This window comes from Ochotona princeps, chromosome 11 (assembly GCF_030435755.1).
Source record: "Ochotona princeps isolate mOchPri1 chromosome 11, mOchPri1.hap1, whole genome shotgun sequence".
NCBI lineage: Eukaryota > Metazoa > Chordata > Mammalia > Lagomorpha > Ochotonidae > Ochotona > Ochotona princeps.
In genome coordinates, this window is record NC_080842.1 from 1,486,380 (window position 1) to 1,503,516 (window position 17,137).

Genomic DNA, 17,137 nt, shown 5'->3' on the forward strand with positions numbered 1-17,137 from the left:
TTTGGTGCCTGGTCTTTCAAACAAGTCCCTAAAAAGACTAACCTCACCGAGTAATCCTGCGAGTCTTCGTCAGTCCTATTCTCTGGAGCCTCTCCCTTCATATGAACACATGGATGATTTACTTCTACAAATCCCTACCGTTTGTTCCTTTATTTGTTGCAGTTCAATTACTAGATCTTCCATCACTGAGTCAGTGTTCAAAATCATGATCTCTAATAATTATATGAATGTATTTCGAAGAAACAGAGAAATGATTTAAGAACAGGCAAGTATCACTAGTGTGATTTTCCCACTTCAAGAAGGAATCAAAAGCTTCCGAACAAAAGGTCAACAGCAGATGTCTAAATGACTAAATCCTACTAAAGTTTCGAAAACAATCAACACCAATCCTTTTCAAACTATGTCACAAACTTAGAGGAAACTTCCAAAATCATTGTGAGTTCTCCCTGTGTTACCATAAACTTTAGCAAACAGTAAGGCCATCACTAGTGCTATCCCTCATCCAAGTCCTTGGCCATGATGTCTTTTTTTATTATTATTATTGTTGTTCACTCAGTCTATGATACTGCGTTATTAGAAACAGAAGAACGATGATGAGGTCTGGGAAATGGGCATGAGTCCATGCTTCACAACTGAGGGGAACCCAGAGCTATTGAGTCACTGGCGCCCAACAGGTCAGAGCTTCTTTGCTCATCAAAGCCATATGGATGATTCTCCCTGAGCCCTGTTTAGTCTCTGCCACAGATTTGGTGAGATCTGAGGTCCCAGGGCTGAATCAAAATCACTAAATAGAAAAATGAGGTAAGAAATCCAGAATTACCACTCCTGACCCAGCTCTCATCCTGTAGGGTGTCGATGATGACTGGCCCCACACACTCAACACCTTCCAGCTTCCACAAATGTCTGCATGCATCTGAGGGCTCCTGTGTTGAAGAAAACTCCTGCTGAACCACAAGGCTCCCTTAGAAGAGAAACAGGCCTGGTAACAGCAAAGATCCCACATGCTTCCTCTGAATGGATGGTCCTTGTTGGCTTATGACACTTTGCACAGCCCATAAGCATATGACACCAGAGAACATGCAAACAAGAATCAACACTAGCATGGGGATGGTAACGTGGGGTTGCGACACGTTGAGAAAATAAGGGTCAAAAATGTAGGCTCAGGTCTGAGGCTGCCTCATTTTCTTGGGGTTTGACTCTTCTGACAGCAGGGGGTGCTGTTGCCTGCTTGATGTCTTCTTCCCAGGATGTCTGTTTCAGCTAGGATCCTATCAGGTGGAACTTGCAATTATCTTCCTTAAATTTACCAAATGCTAATGGATTTTGAGACTTATCTCCATATTCCTCAGTTACTTTTCTGTTTATGTCACTTGACTTCTTAGATTTGAAGACACCACATAGCTTAATATTTATTACAGGTATGCATTTACTAGTCTGCATTTTATTCTTTAAAACTTTTTGTTTTTGCTGATAGAGCAACCTCTTGATGGTATTATTTGCTCTTGTATTTGCACATCTTGCTTAATTCTCTCAACAGCTTTTGATTTGGGATTGTTAAATTATCACTGAGTGTGCTAAATTCCTTCCCATTTATTGAATTTTGCTGCATCAAAGTTTATTCTTCTACCAATATTTACTGTCTGTTGTTCAATTTCTGTGGATACAACTCCAGAACAATGTTGAAGATACATGGTAACAGGAGGTACCATTCAGCAGGCCTGTTCCCAGGAAAACAAACTTTGAATACTCTGCGCTAATTATACCATTTGTTGCAAACAGGCTAAAGTATAATAAAGTAATTGTTCGTTTGTATTCTACTGTTTATCACTTATGATCTCATTTTTATTAAATGCTTTAAAACACCTAAACAATTTAATTTTCTAGTATTGAAATCCACATGAATGATGTACATAATTTTTCCTGGAATATTAACGACATCATGCTATACTCATTGTATCTACAGTGTTTTTATACTTGGATTACCAATATTTTGCTTAAAATATTTCATTTCTCATTAATAAAAGAGTTGTTCCTTGCATCTCTGTTTATTTCATATCGTGGTCTGGTATCATCAATATAATGTTGGACTGGGCCCAGCGGCGTGGCCTAGCGGCTGAAGTCCTCACCTTGGGAGCCCCGGCATCCCATATGGGCACCAGTTCTGATCCCGGCAGCTCCACTTCCCATCCGGCTCCCCTGCTTGTGGCCTGGGAAAGCAGTTGAGGACAGCCCAATGCATTGGGACACTGCACCCGCGTGGGAGACCCGGAAGAAGTTCCAGGTTCCCGGCTTCGGATCAGAGCACATCGGCCCGTTGCGGCTCACTTGGGGAGTGAATCATCAGACAGAAGATCTTCCTCTTTGTCTCTCCTCCTCTCTGTATATCTGGCTGAAATAAAATGAATAAATCTTTTTAAAAAATATAATGTTGGACGAAGAAAAGAAATTCAAGTGCCCAGCATGATGGCTCAATGGGATAAATCCTTACGATGAATTCACTGAGATCCCATATGGGCACTGGCTCCTGTCCCAGCTGCTCCACTTCCTATTCAGCTCCCTGTTGATGGCCTGGGAAAAGCAGCAAAAGATGGCCCAAATCCTTGGGCCCTAGGCTATGGCTCCTGTTTCAGCTCTGGCCACTGGAGCCATTTGCGGAGTGAGCCAGCGGATGGCAGATCTTTCTGTATGTCCTTCTTTCTATAAACTTGATCTGCCTTCCCAATGAAAATAAATAAATCTTTTTTAAGAAAGAAATTCAAACATATTATTTGTTTATTGACACTCTTGAGTCTGGGAAATTTTTTAGGGTTTTTTTTTTTATTTTCTTTAAAATTTGGGATGCATGTTTGGACCTGAACTTTTTTACGTGGAATTTATTTGTCCATTGACTTTTTTGATTTTTAAAATATTAGTTCAATTTACTAATACTTTACATTAGGTTTCATAAGTTACCATATATTTGTGTTTTGACAAGTTGATTTGCATAATTGTGTGCTTTTGTTCTATCTTTTAACCGTTTCCATTTCATTCCTAAAATATCTTGGAGATTTCTGTTCATATTTCATCAAAATTTACAAGCTTTGTAAAAAATTGGTTAGATTTCTGAATCTATTACATAACTTTTTTTTCTTTAATGAATCTTACTGGATTCTATTAATTGTTATAATTGCAAAAATTTTTTTTCCTTGTTTTCTTCTTTTGTATAGTTCTGAGTTATTTCATTGGTATCTATTATTATTTTTTTTTAATCTATTTAATTGCTAAGGCGGATCTACAGACAGAAGGAGACACAAGGAAAAACATCTGTCCGCAGATTCACTCAAGTGGTCACAACAGCCAGAACAGAGCCGATCCAAAGCCAGGATCCAAGAACCTGCTCTAGGTTTCCCACGTGAGCGCAGATCCCCAAGGCTTTGGCCATCCTCTACTGCCCTCCCAGGCCACAAGAGCGGATCTGCCTGGGATCTAGAGCAACAGGGACAGCACATGGGATCATGCAATGTGAGGACTTTAGGCACTAGTCTATTGCACTGGGCCCACCTGCCATTATTTTACCTGCATATTTTATTGCCGATTCTATTTTATAATTCATTTTAGTTCCTAAGAGTAAGGCAAAATCGACTGCATTTCAGTCTTCTAAAATATCCACTGAGACTATGTTTTTGCTAAGCACTGGCTGCATTCTTTCCCTTCAGAAAATCCTGTTACCCTCACACCCTATCTGCTTTCAGTGTGTCCAGCCCCCTGGCCAGGCTGGGACAGATCTTGTCTCTCTCAAATGTTACTTGTGCTGGCAATCCAAGCATCACCTCTGATTTTACCATCTCATATGACCCATGTTTATCCTCATACTTATGTTAAAAAAAGCTTCCGTGATCCATCCATAGCCACTCTTCAAAGCTATTCCTGTGCCAGCAGATGAGTCTCCATTCATTCAATTTACAGCACATTTCACCTTCAGTAACTCCTTCCCCTCTGCCTGCATCCCATGCTAATCCCAGGTTACCATCTCTTCTCTCTACAGTGACTTTGCCCACAATCTAGGTTGGCTTTGTTCTGCGAGTTTTAAGCTCAGCACAGCATTTGGTCACCACGATGCCCTTTGCCTAAAGCCATGGATTCCCTTAGCTGCTTCTGTGCTGTTTACCTGTAGCCAACATCTCTTTTCCTCTGGAATCCCTGACTCTACACCATGCCTTTTTTTCTTGTTTCCCTGTGTCCAATTTCTGCACTTCAAGGGCCTCCGTGTCCTCATCTGTCCTGCCTCAAGGTTCCCTGCCAGTGTGACAGTAGCTATCCAGTCACCTACTAAAGGACACCTTGGGTTCACACAGGTTTTAGCCAGAAATGCATAAATACATTGTGTATACTTTAATACAGGATTTATGTGCATATGTGATTTCATGCCAGTTAGATAAATACATAAAGACTCTTGCAGAATGAAATTATTGTAGGCTTTATAATAATCTATTCAGATGCTTTGTAAAATGCCACTAAACATTCTGAGAAAACAATGAGACTTACAATAATCATAAATGCATTGTGCATCTATATCATTGCTGCTTTAATCTACATTTCATTAGTGTACAATTCATTCATCTCATAATTCCCAATGTTTGCCATATTTGTAAGCTTATTTCTAATGTGCTTTATACTCATGTAAAAATTATTCTGCATTTAAGTTATTCAGTTTTACGTTAGGGAACTTATCACCTTATGTTGAGTCTTACAAATTATTGAGAAATTCTGTATTTAATTTCTGTAGATACATGTTTTGTATATAATATCTTTGAGTAAAGGATGTATCTTCTATTGTTTGAACAATGTGTTTTGAACATAGGGCATTTTTATCAAAGTCCACATTATACATTTTATCAGTCATACATTACGTAAAAGCAATCAAATTTTTAGAACTTTTCTCCTATGCATTCTACTAGAATTGATACTTATTAAAATTTACATAGATGTCCAATCAGTATTTTAAGAAAGACTGTATGTCAGATAAAGAGAGCCTTTTTTTAAAATATATTTATCAATTTGTACCATCACCATTTGTTGGGAAAACTGTACATTCTGTGAGGAATTACCTGTTGCAGAAAAAAAAAAAAAAAACAGCTAAATAATTACCTATACCTATTCATGCCATTCCATTTACCTCCATATCTATTCTTAATTAGCTTAATTATTACAGCTTTATAATAACACATGAAATAAATTCCCCATTTGATCTTTTTTTTTAAACATTTTATTATTATTGGAAAGCCGGATATACACAGAGGAGGAGAGACAGAGGAAGATCTTCCATCCGATGTTTCACTCCCCAAGTGAGCCGCAACAGGCCGGTACGCGCCGATCCGATGCCGGGACCAGGAACCTCTTCCAGGTCCCCACACGGGTGCAGGGTCCCAATGCATTGGGCCGTCCTCTCCTGCTTTCCCAGGCCACAAGCAGGGAGCTGGATGGGAAGTGGAGCTGCCGGGACTAGAACCGGCGCCCATATGGGATCCCGGGGCTTTCAAGGCGAGGACTTTAGCCGCTAGGCCACGCCGCCGGGCCCTCCCCATTTGAGCTTAACCCAATATGCGTGTGCAGCATACTTTGCTGAGATTTTATTGGGACTGTATTGACTCTATTGGTCCAGCCTGGAAACCTGATGTCTGCATAGTTTTGTGCTTTTCACTCATTAAAAAAAAAACACATATAATCTCAACTGAACTTGAGCTGTGGTTATGCAACAAGGTGGAGGAATCCACCATGGTGGGAGGGTTTGGGGAGGGGTGGGGAGAACCCAAGTACCTATGAAACTGTGTCACATAATACAATGTAATTAATGAATTAAAAATAATAAATAATAAAAAAAAGAAATCAGGAAAAAAAAGAAAAAATAATACTCTCCTATCTCTCCTATCAGGATTATAGTGAAGATGAATGAGATCGTATGGATCAAAATGCCTATCACTGTGCAATCAACAAATGCTGTTTTCATTTTGCATTAATTTTTATAATAAAATAATGCATACCTTTTGTAAAGATAAAAAACACATATGTACTTAGAGTTGGGATTCCTTTAGATAGCATGTCATCATTTGCTTCACACACAAGTATATAGATCTTTTTGATACACACTTCAGTCTTTTGCTTCTTCTCCCAACCTTTCGTCTTTCCATTTTATGTATCCCACATTGTTTTAATTTCAAGTTTCAACTGATCATTGCTAGTTTTGCAATAGATTACTTTGCATATGGACATTTTTACTTAGTCTATTACTTTATTGATGTTCATCATGAGGATTCTTTTAATTTTAAAAATGACAATGAAATATCTAAACTTTAATGATTTAATGCAGAGTGTAACATGCCTGTTACTTAACCAGATCCTTTTGTAGTGCTGTGTCGTATGCCGGCACAGGGAGTGCTAGTCCACTCTTTCTGCCTACTGCTGCCTGCATTGCAGGCACTTGGCATAGAACACTCACCTCTTCTGTAACCTTTGCCAGTTTTCTCTAAGTGGACTAAAGATTTGCATCTGGTTTGCAATTATCATCTCCTTCAGAACTACGTAACAGCAGCAACTGTGAAATTCAGTTTCAGTTTAAGGGCAGGTGCTGTCTTCTTTCCGATTATCAAAAATAAAAACCTAGTAATATGCACAAACTGTTTCACTATGAATCTACCACTGTGTGGCAAAACTGTGTAAAAGTTAAACCATGGAATTTTGAATGTAAATTTCCATTAGAATGTGCTTTGTAAAGTAACAAATTGTCAGCAGACATGGTAGTTGCGTAGTTAAGTTGTGCATATACACTTAGGTATGAAAATGAACATGACTTTCATAACCCTCATTACTTTCATATTCACAATACTGAAGAATAAAAATAGAAATAAAAATAGCAGAATAAAGTTGGTTATCAGTTATTCCTGTGTCTTTCTGCCATAAAGAGATCTTACATTATCTGGTACATTCTTAAAGTAGCTAAAATAGCCAGAACTGGGCCAGGTCAAAACCAGGAATCACAGGGGATTAAACATTTGAGCCATCAGCACCAGGACAGAGGCCTAACAGGCTGATTCCAGGCCTGAAACATCAGCATTCAAACTGGTGCTGGTTTGTGCCCTGGCTGCTCCACTTCCACTCTGCTGATAATCTGGGAAAGCAGTGGAGGACAGCTGAAGGCCTTGAAATCCTATACTCATGTGGGAGATCCAGAAGCTTCCTGCTTCAGATCAGCTCAGTTCTGGCTGTTGTATAAATCTGCATTTCAAACAAAAATAAATAAATATTTTAAAAAATTACTTGAGACATCATCCACTGCCTTCCTAGATGCATTAGCCGAAGGCTGAATGAAAATAACTTGGTTTGGAACCAGTCTTTTCAACCTCCTGAGTCGTGAGCAGGCAGTCTCAGTTGGGTGTGAGGCTTGCTCAGAACTGTGCCTGCTACTGCACCCTAAGGACCAGAGCCTTGCTGCAGCGAGCTGCCTCTGTGGCATCGAGGAGACCTGGGGCCCTGTCTGCTGCCCAGAGCGGTGGGACGGCTACTGCACTCTAAGGACCAGAGCCTTGCTGCAGCGAGCTGCCTCTGTGGCGTCGAGGAGACTTGGGGCCACGTCTGCTGGCCAAGGGACTACTCACGGCTTCTCCTAAATGTTTTTCTTAGGTGGTGAAAAAGGTTCCACTCTCCGGCACATTCATATAGATGCAATATTATTACATCTTCACAGGGTGCATCAGCAACACTTACTTTATAAATACACCCAATGTAAGCACAAGAAGCATGATAGGAAACAGCCCAGAATAGGCCATGGAAAGTTTCCCACTGGCATACATTTGGCATGGGTTGGGAGAAGACCAGGCTGAATCAGTCCATGTCATCCATTGGCAAATCTGAGCACTGGAACAGAGTGTGGCTTGGGCCAGGTTAGGTTGCAACAAAAACCAGTGCACAATGCGGAATGCCAGGGTGAGATTACCTGTACTGGATGTGACTACAGTGCCCATCCAGTACGCGTGAGATCCAGGAAGGGAGGGGGCAGAACCTGTAGGGGAATAAGGAGTGGTTCCCTGGCTGGACAGCTAAACCCACTGGAGAGCATGAGCTGGAATGGGGGTAGACCAGACTAAGCAGGGCTACTACACCTGTGTGTCTCATGTGGCCTAGGTCAGGGAAAAGCCAGGATGGGCAGATTATTCCTACTGGTGCAAACAAAATTAGAGTGGGTGAGGGTTTTTGGGGCTTAGCCACAGCATCAGCTGGCAGAAGCTGGCACTGGGGGCTAGTTCTGTCAAGTCTAACCACAGAACCATCTGGAGAGTGCATAATCTGGGAGTGGGAGAGACCTGGGAGGGAAATAGTGGGCTCCTCCCTCTTGGGTTACCACTCCCACGGGAGGGCACAAAAAACTAGGACGGGCTGGGGTAGCTAGACAGAGGCATTCAACAACATCCGTGAGGGCTGGATAGTTGAGCTGATTAGATGGAACTAAGCTTTAATACCCATTGACATGTACGAGGGCCAAATGGGATATGGGGTAGACTGGACTAATCTGCTACACATACTAGCAAACCAGGATAAGGGCAGGCATGGTGGGGGTTACTGTGGGTCACACTGACTGGACTGCAGCTCCCACTGGTTGATGTGAGGGCTTTGTATGTGCTGGGCAGAACCAGGCTGGACTGCAACACCCATTGGTTCCAGTGGAAGTCGGGTCTGAAAACAGAACCAACCCAGCAATTGCAACCACCAGCTGATCGTGGCAATGGACTGTGGCAGGCCCTATACTTGCTAGTACATACAAGAATCTGGTCTGGGAACACCTCAAAGTTTCTTTGGGGATCTCCCCAATCGAAATGGGGGACTCATAACCCTAACCAAGAAAAGACGGAAGACAGCAAAAGTCAATCAACCACCTCAGCTATATGTTGGCACCGAAATACTGGGCAAATGGAGACTCTATGATGGACTATATCAATCAGTGGATTCTTCAACTACCTCACCAAGCTGGGAGTGGCAAGATTGGCAGCGATTCATAACTGGTGAACTATCAAAACCACTTGAGCAAGTATCTCAGAGCATGCCCCACATCTGGGACCTGGGGTGGGTGGGAAACTGGGTGGGGCTTCTCCCTCAATATTCCCTTTACCTCAGATATATGGAGGAAACAATATGGAAATAATAGTCTTACCCACTTTCCAATAGCCCTTGTATCTTTTTACCCTAAGTAACTATGAAAAGATTATCAAAAATTTAATAATAAAATAAAAACACCCAATATTGAGAGATTTCATGTGTACAAGTTACATTCTGAGACAATGTTTTTGAACATTGAGTTGTTTAATTAAAAAAAAAAATCCCAAGATTCATGAAGGTACAAACATATAGTGTGACAGACTACAGAATCCCAGGACTTTGTAATTCTGTATGAGAAGTAGCCCAGAACCAGGTGAGAGGAATGGGGAAAATGTGACTTTCATGTACATGCCATCATTTATTCTGCTATAAACCTACAAAGCATCTCACCCACAGAGACCTGGATGAGGCTCCTGTTTTAACCTGGTCCATTCCTGGCTGGTGCCACTTGGGGAGTGAAGCAGCCCATCAAAATCGATCTCACAATCAACTCCCTCTTTCTCTACAAAACTGCATCCCAAATAAACAAACCTTTACCAAAATAAAAAAAAAAATGTGGCTTGGGATATCAAACAAAGCCAAAACAAATTACAGAAAAACATCTTTTTAAAACAAAGCTATTTATAAAATGATGAATCTACTTAATGCAGGATTGACAATACTCTTTTATCCAGCTATGGAGTAGGCAGACATTTGGATACACAGGCTCAGGCTTCTAACCAGCAGATGTGCTGAGTAAGAACATGCAACCTTAACAAATATGTAGAACACAAGGTGAATTAGGCAGAAAAATCAGAGGTTGCAACAGAATGTGGATCCAAAGTAGGGAAGGGTTCTCTGTGATAAGGCATGTAGAATAGCTGTGTGTATAAGGTTGGTAGTGATTATATATAAAGTTCGTGTGTGACTGTACCCCTAAAATTTAACATGACTGCTGCAAAGAGGCAGACATAAAATCTAATTTGTGTCCCATTTTGCCGAAACACAGTTCTTATCTGGAATTAGGTCATTAGTTCTTAAGTAGCAGGCTAACTTTAAGAACTAAATAAGCAAAAATATGTAAAACTCCAACATAGCCCCAGTTATCATTTTTCTTTTGGATACTTCAGTATCAAAGGGCTGTTAATTGTCTTGCTTATTATGTCGCATAACTATCACCTAGCTATGCAGTATATTTAATGTAGCAGTTCTGGATTTACGTAGAACTTTAGTTTGTGCTTCGCACAGATGAATATCAATTGCAAGATAACTGATGTTCATAATGATTATAGGACCACATTCCAGCTGTCCTATAGTTTATTAGATGACAGATGGAACCAACTAAATTTCCAAGACTTCTTGTGTATTCTTTGCTGCGTTTCATGGGTCATACAATGCAAATCTAGTCTTAGGGTCTGGGTACATCTGCCCTTCTATTTAAAGAGAATTTAGAGTTAGATTTGACTGATGGTAAGCTATGAATTTTCCAACATGGTTAACCCTATCATGAAATAAACTCTACAGTTTCCTAGGCATAACTCTAAACACACTGTGGTAGGGAGAGAGACAGTGATCACAGCTGAGAAGTCAATGTCACCTGAATCAGCCCTGTGAAAAACTCAGGAGAGCTAAAGTCATTTGTCCTCATGATCTGAAAGCAGATCAGGGTGAAGAATCTGGAATGGAGCGTTATGGGATGCATGATGGAGGGAGTAAAGCCTGGGCACCAAGCCAAGAAACACTCAGTCTGCAGAGAGGTAGAGAATATTGAACACTACTGAACACTGAAGAAAAATTCACATGAAACATTAAATTGCACTTTCTTGCACGGAGATATGGAGGTATCCTATAAGCAGTCATGCCCAATAGCTTCTGATTTTTGACAGTGGGAGGAGAGGGTTCTCCTCTGTTTCCTGCAGCACTGCGCCTGTTCATGTAGGTTGGGCAGAAGTACTTCTGAGGGGATTCATTCTTGGTCTGCCCGGGAACTATGGACAAAACTGGACCTCAAGCTCTACTCACTGCTCACCTCTGCTTGCTCAATGTTTGAAGTGTCCCAGAATGAGGACGAGAAGGAACACGGGTTGTAACTCAGTTTGTGTTATTGAATCCCCAGAGCTAGAGATCTGTTTTAGATAAAATGTTAACTGTGAACTCGATATGTGAAATGGATATGCTCCTTCTCCAAACTGGAATCTACTGTTCCCAAGAAACACAAGGATCTGACTTTCTTCAGTCTGTCTGGTGTTTAGTGAGCTCAAAGACACCAGAATTACAATGTAGCAAACATGTCAATGGAAAATTAAGCAAGCATAAGTGTTCTGGTGATGTCCATATTCTATAATTCCACTTCTGATTATATAGCCAAAACATTTACCACAACATAACTCACTATGGCCAAGAGTTGGAGGAAAAATGTAACTCTACAGATAATTTTTTAATTTTTTGTTGGACTGTCAGATATAAAGAGAGGAGGAGAGGCAGAGAAGGTAGATCTTCCATCCACGGATTCATTCCCCAAGCAGCTACAATGGATGGAGCTGAGCCAGTCTGAAGCCAGGAGCCTGGAGTTTCTCCATGTCCTCCACGAGGGTACAGGGTTTCTAGGCCTTGGGGCATCCTCAACTGCTTTCCCAGGCCACAAGCAGGAAGCTGGATGGGAAGTGGGGTCATTGGGATTGGAATCGGTGCCCATATGGGATCCTGGTGCATGCAAGGCGAAGACTTCAGCTACTAGACTACTGTGCCAGGCCCAGATGCTTTTTTTTTTTTTAAAGAAAATATGATCTATACACACAGTGGTATCTTACAAAGCCATAAAAAACACTGTTAAAAAGATTTGGAAATACTATGCTGAGCAAATTATCTAAGCAAAAATCCTGTAAGTTTTCATTCACACGAAATATTTAAGGTAGTCCGACTCCCAGAAACAGCAAGCAGAAATGGCTAACTGATCCAATAGGGCTTTGTTCTTTAAGTAATACAGATAGATGAAAAAGTTGTAGACATTTGTTTAATGTGTCCTTAGTGAACTGTATATTTAGGATGTGTAAGACAGTAAACTGAATCTTACATATTTTTATCACAAAAACAAAGGAGAATATTAATATTTTCTTGTGAGATGTGGTATCCAAGGCCTCTTCTACCTGAATCTGAGAGAGTAAGGACCACCCATTTTGGGTCTTAGGTAACTAAGCAAGTACATGAAAGTTCTGCTCATGGAAGATCAGCTCCAGGTGAATGTTTGAACTTGTAGGAAGGACGTGCAGAAATGCTGGGAAGGCTGCAGTCCCACAACCCCTTTCTCTCTTTCCAGATTTGTCTATTGTTTGCGGATACGAAAAGACAAGTGTCCACCAAATTCATGAAAATGAACTTAAGAGTTGAGTAATATAAATGAATACCTCACTGTCAGGGCAGGGAAAGGTACAGTTTTCGTATTTTAGCCTGGAGCTTCTAACTGCACTCAGGAAATGTTAAGTTCCTACTTTATTTCACTAGGACACTGGTGGAAATACAGCATTGGGTTGCCTAGGCACCTCGAGTCCAGCAAGTGCCTTGGAGGCCTCCGGGGTTTTGGAGGCTCACTCTGGGGCCCAATGGAACACAGCAGGCCTGGGTACTCCTATGTGTGTTTGACTCCAGAGCAGGAAGGGAGGGAAAGAATACTAGGGCCCATGCTGGCATCCTGTTATGGTGTTCTAATGGACTGGGATTGGGGACTCATTCACATGCCTGAGTCTCAGCTGAGTGAGGCGTAGCATCCATGGCCGTCTTGTCTGTTGGAGGACTGAATCTTGTGTCCCGGGTGGGCAGGCAGGTCTTCAGGCCATCATGCTACCACACCATGCAAGACGAGGCTGGGGAACCCATGCACTTGCAGGTGGAGGGGCTATGGATTGATCAGCAAAGCTGGTATAGAATGTTGGAGAGTGGGGATCCCTGAGGGAATACTTCACAACTGATGAATGATTTCTGGGAGGCTTTTGCCAACAAGACAACTATACCTGGAGGTAAGCAAGGAGGCTGAGGCTGCATGGCTTGCAGGGAAGCTAAAGAGCCTTTCTGGGTCAGACTGATGTGCCTGACCTTGTGGGACACCCCAGGTGGGTTATCATTGACCACAGCCAATCACCACCCTCTGGTACATACTAAAGCTACAGCTGGGGGCCTACCTGGCAAAACTAGCTCACAGTACCCACCAGCGAGTGTCAGAACAGGGTATGGCTCACATTAGGCTGGCCATTACACTAACCAGCAAGCAAAAGAATCAGATCTGGGAGTAAAGTCTGTGGTGGATTTGTAGACTCACCCTGTGTGACTACCATACAACTGGTTTGCTCAAGAGGTAAGGGGGTGACAGGCTGAGTTAGAAATGACCCTGATGAGCCCGGCAGCGTAGCCTAGCAGCTAAAGTCCTCGCCTTGAAAGCCCCGGGATCCCATATGGGCGCCGGTTCTAATCCCGGCAGCTCCACTTCCCATCCACCTCCCTGCTTGTGGCCTGGGAAAGCAGTTGAGGACAACCCAAGGATTTGGGACCCTGCAACCATGTGGGAAACCCGGAAGAGGTCCCAGGTTCCCAGCTTCGGATCCGCGCGCATCGGCCGTTGCAGCTCACTTGGGGGGTGAATCATCAGATGGAAGATCTTCCTCTCTGTCTTTCCTCCTCTCTGTATATCTGGCTTTCCAATAATAATAAATCTTAAAAAAAAAAAAAAAAAGAAATGACCCTGACAACCCTTGACACTCATGGGTATTAGGGCTGGGAGCAGGTTGGGCTGCTCCAGGCTGCGCACTTAGTTACATCCAGGAATACGGTATGTGGTGAGCTGGGTAGCAACATCTACCAGCACACACAGAAATGGAGACAGAGGGGGCAGACTATGTTGGATAAGGACCTATCCACCTGGTGCATGTGAGATCTGGGCCTGGGAGTGGGCCTAGTGGCAGCAGATTCCCTAGGGGACCGTAGTTCTCATTGGTGAGTGTGAAAATCAGGAATGGGTATTAGTCAAACAGGTTAAGGCTGTTGCATCTGTCGGCAAGATTATGGATTGCTTCTTGCGGCAGGGGGCATGGGAGGGGAGGCTGGGCCAAACCTTAGCACACTGGCACAAGCAGGAGCCAGGATGCCATGTGGGCCATGCTGGGTTAGACTATCACAAGTACTCATTTGCATAAAGACGGGGGGTAAATCGGGGCAGGCTAGGCTGCAGCACCCACCAGCCAAGAGTTGGGACTGGGCTTTGCCGCACCAGCAGCTGGCAAGTGCTGGGAATGAGCACAAGTCCTCTCAAGCTAGACTACAGAGCCATTTGGAAAGTGCAGGATCTGGGGCTGGGAGTAAGCCTAGTAGGGAAACTGAGGGCACCCTTCTGATGGGCAGCAGCTCCCACCAGTGAGGATGAGAACTAGGACTGGAGGTGGAACTGGCTGAACAGATGGTAGCACCCACCAGATTAAACGTGGGCTTGATGGTGGGGTTGGTTGGGCTGAGCAAGACTGCAGCACTCATTGATGTACACAAAAGCCAAATGGGATGTGGACAGAATAGACCAATCTGCTGTATTCACCATCATACCCAGGAACCAAGGCTGGGGGCAGGTCTGCTGGAAGCTAACAGGGGTTTCTTTAACTGGGCTGCAGTTCCTACAAGTGTGTGGTGGGTAGGGTTAGGATGGACTACAGTATCTTTTGGTTTGTGCAAGAGATGGGGCTTGAGACAGAACTGACCCAGCGACTGCAGCCACCAGTGTAGGTGTACCCTGATACGGATGACAGACTGAGCCAGACCCCGTACTGACTGACATACACGAGAGTCAAGTGTGGGACCACCAGAGATGATGTTTTTTAGGGGACCGTCCCAAATGAACTTCTAGACTCAGAACTCTAACCATAGGGAGAACCGCAGGATCTGTGAATTGATCGTGGACCGCATGTGTCAGAACTGGGTCTCCTCAGGGGCTGAAGCCTGGGCAAAGGACAGCATGCCCAGATGCACATGCAGGATATGGCAATTCACTGGGGCCTGCAGAGGATGGCTAGTACCATGGTAGAGGATGGAGGGCAGAATAAATTTGACAACTCTCCCAGCCAAGTGTTGAAGCAAGTTATCTGGGCAAGTAAAGAATCTAAGCTGGACTGTGTCAGTCAATGGATCTTGGAAGGATTTCCTCAACATAGCCACAACGAAATCAACAACACCTCAGAACTACTGAAACCACTTGAGCAGCACCCCTGGAGCATGCGCCGCACCGGGGCCCTGGGATGACACTGTGGCTGCCCCCCATCCCTGAGTACTAAGGTGGTTAAGATGCTGGGTGCAGTTTCTCTCTTTCTCCCAGCTCTTCCCCAAGATACACAAAGAAGAAAAAGAAAACTGGAACCAGTGGTCTCATTTATTCACCTATTCCTTGACCCTTTTCACCCTAACCAACAGTCCACATGGGCTTCAATCCTTCTCAATTATGTAAACATTATCAAAAACAAAATTTAAAAAAAAAGTTTATTTACATCATGGCAGGGAATAATCAAGTAAGTGTATTCTTCCCTGTATCAATATTAACTTTTTTCTCCATTAAAGATGTTCTTGCAGAAAAAATGCTGTTTTCTTCTATCCCATGGCACTGGGGAGAAAATATTCTCATTAACCACGAGAGAGTCACAGTGTGTTTACCTGAGTGTGACAAAGGAAAACAGCAAAGAGAGAGGAGCTCTCGGTGCAATGAGGAGGCAATGCTTCCTCAGCAAACTCAACTGATCCACAGTTAGATGCACTAGGAGGGAGGCCATGCAGCACTTACAGGAAAGATAGGAGAGTTAAATTTAGGGCTGAGAAGAAACTATGTGTTTACTTGCAACAACTTTCACTTCACAAAAGATTGCATGGAGCACAATGGAACGTTTTGATAAATTCTTAGCCAGCTAAGCTCATCTCACTTGTTTCCAATCAACCAGTGTCCCTCTCAGTAACTGAAGGTTCCCTGACATTTTTAATTCCTCTCCCTCAGGGAGAGAACACATTTTCTGATTGTCTTGCCAAATATCTGGACTGGCCAGGACTGAGCCAATACTGAAGCTGGGAACCAGGAACACAATCAAGGTTTCCCCATGGGAGGCCAGCCCTCAACAACACAGGCCATCATTGCTGTTGCCTGAGGCCTGAGTCGGCAGGAAACAAAGTCAGAACCTGAAGATGTCAGGTTCAGGCACTTGGAACACCAGACTAAATGTCTCCCAAAATTACGGATACGTAACCATCTGAATAACAGCTGGGTTGACATTGAGTTTCATATTTCCCATTTAGAAGATGGTAAAATCACATGGAAAAGAAATAACTGAAACTTGGATTTTGAATACCTAACATTTGAGTAGTCCTATCTGATTACCTGTTGGACAAAATCTAGTCTGATTATACCATCATTCAGTTATTGTGGTCAACATTATCAATCAATGTAATTGATGACTATGTAATTGATAACTGACACAGTGTTATTCTTAAAAATTGTTTAGAAATTAGTTCTAAAGTCCTGGCCTATACTTTTGAAATGTGGTTAGGCGTTATATACAGTACTAGGTTAGGTAGATTTTAAGCTTAATGGCCCAGTGCAACAGCCTAGTGCCTAAATCTTCACCTTGCATGAGCCAGGATCCCATAATAGCTGATTTATATCCCAGCTGCTCCACTTCCCATTCAGCTCTCTACTCGTGGCCTGGGATAGCAATGGAGAATGGCCCAACGCCTGGGAACCTGCAACCCTGTGGGAGACCTGGAACAGGCTCTAGGCTCCTGGCTTGGGATTGGCTCAGCTTCGGCCACTGCGGCTGCTTAGGGAGTGAATCTGAGGACAGAAGATAGGTCTCCATCGTATTTTAATTCTCTGCGTAAATTTGCCATTCAAATAAAAAATAAATAAATCTTTAAAAGAAAAAGCTTTGAAACCCACCAGCATTTGACAGCCAGTGCAGCACCACACATTCCTTTTCTTTTCGTTCAATAATCAAAGAGTATCTGCTTTAAATATATACAC